The sequence below is a fragment of the Chroicocephalus ridibundus genome, chromosome 2 (genome assembly GCF_963924245.1).
Source record: "Chroicocephalus ridibundus chromosome 2, bChrRid1.1, whole genome shotgun sequence".
Lineage (NCBI taxonomy): Eukaryota > Metazoa > Chordata > Aves > Charadriiformes > Laridae > Chroicocephalus > Chroicocephalus ridibundus.
The window spans coordinates 128,602,440-128,609,645 of record NC_086285.1 but is presented as its reverse complement, the minus strand read 5'-3'; the positions used below and the strand labels follow the sequence as shown (position 1 = coordinate 128,609,645).

Here is a 7,206-nt window from a genome sequence, read left to right as displayed (position 1 = left end):
ACTTGCAATGTGTATTCTTCACAACAAACCTATTGTCCTGAGGTGGCACCCTAGACTCCAAGAAGCCAACTGAACACCAGAAAAAATACAACAGAGCGGTGAACTCAGTCAATGCAAAGAGTATTTACTATTGTATTTAATGATAAAATATTTCAGGACACAGTAGTGCTGTCATCCAGTTAGTCTAGAAGTAAGAAAAAACTTCTAAATATCTCTAAACTTATTAAAAGAAATGGGAGCTTCTTATATTTGTACAAAGCATTTGAGGTTTTACTAAGCATGTCCTCAGTATACATAAATATATACTCTGCATACATAAATATATACGCACTCATATATAGTATAAAGTTCATGTATTGAGAAATAATTGATAGTCTAACACTTCTGTTAGATCCCTATGAATCTCACAGAGATGTTAGTATTGTTTTCCTAGAAAGTTATAATAGCCAAGAAAAACAGGGCTATCCAGTACTTTATTTTTTAAATAAATTTTCTCACAGAAGAAAGCAAAAATGTCTAAATAAGTCTTAGCATTAGTATCTCCCAAAAAGAGAACTACAAATCAAAATACAAGGTGGAACAAGATATATAGAAGATGAACTGCTTTCCTCAGCACTGACTTATATTTAGGTAATAATTACATCCGTGCTTTTGACAGAATACTTTCAAAGAATTTCATGGTAGCGGTCAGAATTCTTCACCATTAACACCCAAGGCCAACAGTTCATGTAGCTTTGACTTCAGACAACAAATAGAGGAGATCCTAGTAGCAAAGCATACATTAGGAATGACATCAGTACTAACAGGTACAATTAAAATAGCTATAGAAAACTATAGCTCTAAATTTATTTAGCAGGGAAAAAAATAGTTTGCACATGCACTTTGGCCTGAAATGAAACTCTACTGAGGTTATCTTTCCTGGTTCTTTGGCATGTTGTTCTGAAAGACATCCTTGCAAGAAAAAAAAAATACAGTGCTATTAGGCACCGGTAGAGTTCTCAAAGCAATAGTCAGCACTGGAAAGCAATCTCAGTGTTGAAGTGTCTCACCAGAAATCACACCAGACTTCATCCTCATGAATAAATTGTCTTTAAAATGGGAATCATATTCAAAAAAGTAATTGATAGAAAGCATATGTGTCTTGACTGTGTTCAAAGTACTCAACTTGAGTAAGTTAACACTGGAACAACAAAACATGCAGGCCATGCACAAAGGTCTCAAATTTCAGGAGGGGTTTCTCACAGCTACGTATCACCCCCAATGTCCCCCCTTTTGATATTTTCTGGAAAAGCAAAACCTACCAGAAGACATTTAAGAGTCAGAGTTCTTTGCCAAAGCTATAATTCTTTTTTCCCACAGGACTAAAATGGTGCTGCTATGAAGGTGTTGATGAACACAGAGGTTTCAGCACTTGAGCATCAGTCTACAATACACAAAACCCATGACAGTCCCTCAATAATTCTTTCAAGAAATTTATGTCACAAATATCAGCAGATGCTCCCCAAAACGAGTGGGGGAAAAAAACACCTAGAAAAGGCACTTACATATTTTCTGTACACATAACCATGTGAAAACAAAGTATGTAAAATAAGAAGTAGCATTCTAAGTTTAACTGATTTTTTTTATTTGATTATACATGAGAAACATCCTGGGAGAAACAGATTGTCCATCTGTGTGGTTTTTTTTCAAAAAGGTCAAGCGGTCTTTGAACACAAGCAGTGCAGAAACAGTTTCACGTGACTTTCAAGAGGCTTTGGTAAGTATTTTTTTCCCGGTTGATCTAAACAAGGTATGGCACCAGCATAAGGTATGTTTTTCCCGAGAAGCTTTCAAGTAGCTTTTCATAGCAGGGCTGTGCAGGACATGAAATGAAATGAAATATTAGCAGTGCAAAAAGCCTCTGTTAAGTCAATAAACTTCTTTTCTATGATGTATTTGTTCTTCTCACAGAAAACAGCTCATTCACCATTTTTTGTACTTTCCTTGTCTTTTCTACTGTAGATTCAACAGCTTCCAGTCTCCACTTACGTGAATATCTCTTATGATGTTTGCACAGCTTGCTTTTTCCTTGAAATCAATGGTATCATTACTGCTGTACAAAATAAATACATAAATTAATAAAAACAAAAAGTAACATCACTTCCTTGGATATTTTTCACTTCTCTGCTTAACGTTTGTAGATGACACTTTGTTCACATCTGCTGAAGAAATTTTTTTCCTCTTTTTCAGCTCAACAGCGTTTTCCCACCTTTGCTCATTCAAATGTCATTGGCTAGTTTGCCTTCCACACATGCAAGCTTCCAACAGCTAAATTCCTATCTCACCAGCTGAGAAACCTGCTGATTTGATTTGTCATGAGCACATGGCACTTACTCATTTGTATTGAATGCAAATTAAATATATTCTTATACACACCGGCAAGATTTCCATTTTAATTCAAAAGCACTGTGACTATCAGGGTAAGACTGTAGCTTTAGTTATAAACATGTCTCTATAAAATGCAATGGATTTGTCCTTAACTCCTCAACTAACATTTTAACAATTAACAATTATCCAATTAAGCGTACTGATGTCTACCCAAACATGTCTTTTATTTTAAGTATTCCCAATTCAGACTTCCAAATGTCAATTTCTTTTATTGACACAATTTTTAAAAATTCCAAATGCAAGGGGAAAGAATCAAGGGGTATCAGCAGTGTCATACTTAATGCTACTTAGTAATCTCGAAATTACAACTTCCCAACCTTCCTGAGCTTCATCCAGTATCAGAACTGCTTTATGAGGTGGTTTTACAGCTCTTTTGTACATCTCACCATGAAGCAGTGACTAGCAGTCACTTCATCTCGTATTGTAAAGTACAGCAGCCTTACATTCCTCTGTCACTGCTCAAACCCATTCACGCCCCTAACAAATTACCTTGCCAAGCTTGCATCTCACAGTGAGCTTCTAGGGACTTTGTATAAAGGTAACCTGTCTAATCAGTTGTACTTTTTCTATGAAAGCTCATTTTAGCTTGGCAATGGGAACCTCTACAGTGTTTATTTAGGCTTTTTACACTGTAGGTATGAATATTGTACTTTTTATTTTTTGGACTGAAGAGATAAGTGTTAATGTTCATGAAAAGACGAGTCTACTACCATATAGGACTTACCATATTCTACTTCCATGACACTAAAATACAAATAAGTGTAAGCCTGGTATTGGTGTGCATCAGATTTGTTTCTTTTTTAGTGTGATAGAAAGTCCAATTTGATCTTACAGGCCTCAAAGGGTGGTGTAGGAAAAAATTAGCAAGTGTTTTTTCCCTGTTTTTGAAGACATTTAAACCATAGCTCTTCAAACACTTCCTGATCCTTCTGAAAAGATTTATGGAAAATCAGGTTGATGCACTCACCTCACTTTATCATCTGCTATAGTCTAGCTCAAAATGTCCCTTTCTAAATATTTAGTGGGACACCTGATGTGGAAATCTTAATACAAAGCAGACCATGTACACATTACAGCGTCACACATCGCAGAAGGATTAAGAATTACCATTGTTTCTCTTTGAAAAGAAAAGAATAGTGAGGCTTCGTGGTATATCTTCACAGCTGCATACAGCTTGGCAGTGCTTTGTTTCACCTGCATTGGTTAAGAGGGTTGAATTATTTTTATTTCTTGAGGCTTTCCTACTTTGTATGTAGGCTAGAATTTACTGCTGTACATCCACCAAAACGTTTCTCATTAAACATGTCAGGCTGCTTCTTCTAAAGTGGAAGCTTTCATAATTTTCTTTGAAAAACCAGGTCTAAACCTTTGCGCAGGTCGTCATTTGTGTTAGTCACACTTGCGAAAACTCAGTATCGTAGAATCACTTCTTTATCTTTCTTCCTGAGAGTTCTTTATTGGCAAGTCACAACAAACTGTAAAATTTGCTACATTTACCATGAACAGCTTGTGAAACATGTCAACTTTCTCTATAATTTTCACAGGGCTTTAATTATGAATCAATGTGATGTTATGAATAGGGGTATTCATAGCTAATGCTTTCAACATGCAGTAAGCAATATTTCTATTACTTAAACATTGCTCATATCCACAGGCACTTCATTCTGGATTACCTTTTTTGTAAATACCCAGGCATATGCATTTTACTCAATCTAATGGTCAAGTTAAAAAGGAAATGATGCATTTTCCATGGAATTTCACATTGCAAATAAGGATGAATTTTCTAACTGGAGAGTTGCAGTTCTCCTGGGACTGTTTGTGACTGACACTATATTTTATCTGCACATTGAAACAACACACTTATCAAATGGAAAAGAAGAAGAAAAATTACAAGAGATTTGATCTTCTTTACAGCTTCTAATAGTAAAATACACTGTATGATTAATGAACCTGTCAACTGTAATGGGAAGAATATGTAACAAGTAACTGTGCATTACTTGTTTGCGATTTTTATCTTTTATAAATGCAACCATGTGTAGGATGATAAGATTAACTCTTTGTGCTTTTAAGTGAACATTATATGCAAGAATAATACAGCCTCCGCTGTTTCTTGTCTTTCTGTCAGTTTTCAGTCTTTACAATTGGAATTTTCCCTAATTCCAAAACAACTATATTATTATTTCATTTGGCACATCTCCACATCTACTGCTGGATAAATTATTCACAGGGAAGAAAGACAAAAAAGCCCACATAGCTCACCTGTCTCTTTCCATTAAGTTCCTTATGCTTTGTACCCTCCAGCTTTTCTGTGACAAACAAAAGGGTTTTAATAATTTCTTCAGGATTTTTATAGGGCCTACCAGAGGAGAGCCCTGGGCACACACTGGAACCTGCCTGGCATCGAGGCAGCATGGTATGAGGGATATATGTCCTACAGATATATATCATCTTTGAGATGCCCTCTATGACATTTTCTATACTTATGTCCTATAGTCCAGGAATAACATTGGGAAAAGCATCTTTCATGTCCCACTGACTCAAAGCTTAAGGAATCCTAATGTTCTTTAAATTTCGTTGCAGTGGTAGGAGCCAAATAAGAGATTTCTGGCAGTTTTCTCACCAACTATTGCAAGCGAATAGGAAGGGCAGAGTTTTTGCATCTAGAACTCATCGACTTCCTCTTGTGACTCTAGCCAGATACATCTAAGGAGAACATTAAAATTAAATGCTTATGAAATTTCCGTGTCCTAAGGACAATGTCCAGTGGCATTAAAATAAGAGGAAATTATTTATTGCCGCCCTTAATTCTGTATTTGTTTCTTGACATTCAACTATCTCATTGCCTTTAATTGCCTTGGGTCACTTGTGCCACTGAAAGTAATACACACAAATTCCACATGTACAAAAATCTGAATTAGCAATATGGGAAGTGTTTGCAATTGTAATCAAATCTCAGTCTGTCACTTTGCTATTCACAAAACAAAGTTCTCTAATTATCTGACCAGAAAGAAAGAATTTAATAAGGCTTTAATGTACTTAAAAATGGGCACAAAATTTATGAAAACAGTCCATTTCCCTTTAGCATTTGAGACGTTGACGTTTTAAGTTTTAAAATAAAGTTCTACACTAAAGTACACAGTGAAGTCAGACACGAGGATGGGGGAAAGTGTTTCACGTGGTGTGGAAATTGGAAAACTTACCTGTGAATAAATTGTACTTTATTATGAAAATAAATTTGTCACAATATACACCATTTGTTGCAATGCATTATTTATTGTAATGTCTTTTCATCAAGTTAACGTAGTGCAGGCTACAACATCAGTATTAACTATTCAAAACATTATTTAAAATCAGACGTTATTGTTTGCTGTCTCTACATGTTATTAGGGAAAAGAAAACTGAATGACATGTTAAAGGTACGGTAATGCTTACACAGAGAAAAGGTGAAATTTGCCTACATCATTGGTGTCATGATACCTCCATGATATGTCTTTTGGAAACTTTCAGCTGTGAAAACTAATTGTGCTATTTTCTGTACAGCTATCCTGTGTCTCTGAATGTAGACAAAATATTACACAGAAGGGAATAATCAAATACGATTTCTACTAGCTCTACTTACAGTATTGCATATCCAAGAAGATTTTACAGGCCTTAAAGGAAAACACAGGCAAATTAGGTCCATTACTTAATAGAAAATTAACAATAAGATGTAGTGCAGAATGAACTATCCAATGTCATTTTGCCCAAATGAGGTTAAATATGAAAAGATGCTTAAGACAATTAGTTTCAACTAGAGAATAGGTACCAGGACAGAAAAGGAAATTAGTAGGTTAAAAAAAAGAGATGAGTTTATGTTAAATAAATGCACTGAAGTTCTATACTTAGAATACTAAAGAATTACAAGGAAAAAAAAATAAATTAACTATTAGAGATGTAAGGAGAATCCACAGGGGAGGAACTGTGGACAGTAAAATAAAGTACTCTTCTTGAAATGGGAATAAAAGCAGTTTTAGGGTGTTGCACATGAGATAAGCTAATGTCTACAGTCATTAGAACATACTATAACCATTGTAGCTGTCATTATTCTTAAACAATCCAGTTTTAAGTGTTGAAAGGATAAGTTGACAAGAAATAATCAACACAGATTTTGAGGACATACCATGTCATGTCTGTATAATTTTCTACTGTGAGAGAAAAATTGTTCTTTTGGTTGGTGGAAATAATAGATCTGAAAAAAAAAAAAGTAATAGAACTAAATTAGTTTTACATTAGTAAAGCTCTTAAACCTGTCTAAACAATATATTAATAAACAAACTAGAGGAAAGATAGCCCAGATGAAAAGACTACAAGACAAAACGTAAAAAAAAATGGACTCAACAAATTAAACTGGGAGGACAGACCAAAGATAATTCAGCAATTGCATCACCCTTTTAGAAAAGAAAATTAGTACACTGTGAACTCAGCAATAAAGAATTATAAGAAATTTAGAAAGCATAATGTAAAGAAAAGTTGAAAAAAATTATGAATGCTTAGCCCAAAAAGTATTTTTTCTTATAATACATATGAAAAAGACAACGATCAACATTGTCTGTATCCAGTGAGGGCAGGAGAGGAAGTAATTATCTTAATTTGTAGCAGGAGACATCTGTGCTAGCTATTAGGAAAAACCAATCCAACTGGTGTTAAAATAGTTCTCCAGTCTTTAGCAGGGAAACACAGTGATTTTAAGTGGCCCTTCATTCAAAGTTTTTTTAAAAATAGTGTAAGTAAACGTCTGTC

The 7,206-nt window shown here is 34.7% G+C and overlaps 1 long non-coding RNA gene across 1 annotated transcript in view; it reads right to left on the bottom strand.

Moving 5' to 3' along the window:
• Positions 1-762: 762 nt before the first annotated feature.
• LOC134510774 (uncharacterized) overlaps positions 763-7,206 on the bottom strand; it is a 40,681-nt gene continuing 34,237 nt past the window's right edge. Inside the window, exons 2-4 of the long non-coding RNA XR_010069722.1 lie at positions 6,587-6,655; positions 6,047-6,077; positions 763-2,092 (exon numbers count right to left, since the gene is read on the bottom strand). This is a non-coding gene — a long non-coding RNA (uncharacterized LOC134510774). The remainder of the gene's footprint in view (positions 2,093-6,046; positions 6,078-6,586; positions 6,656-7,206) is intronic.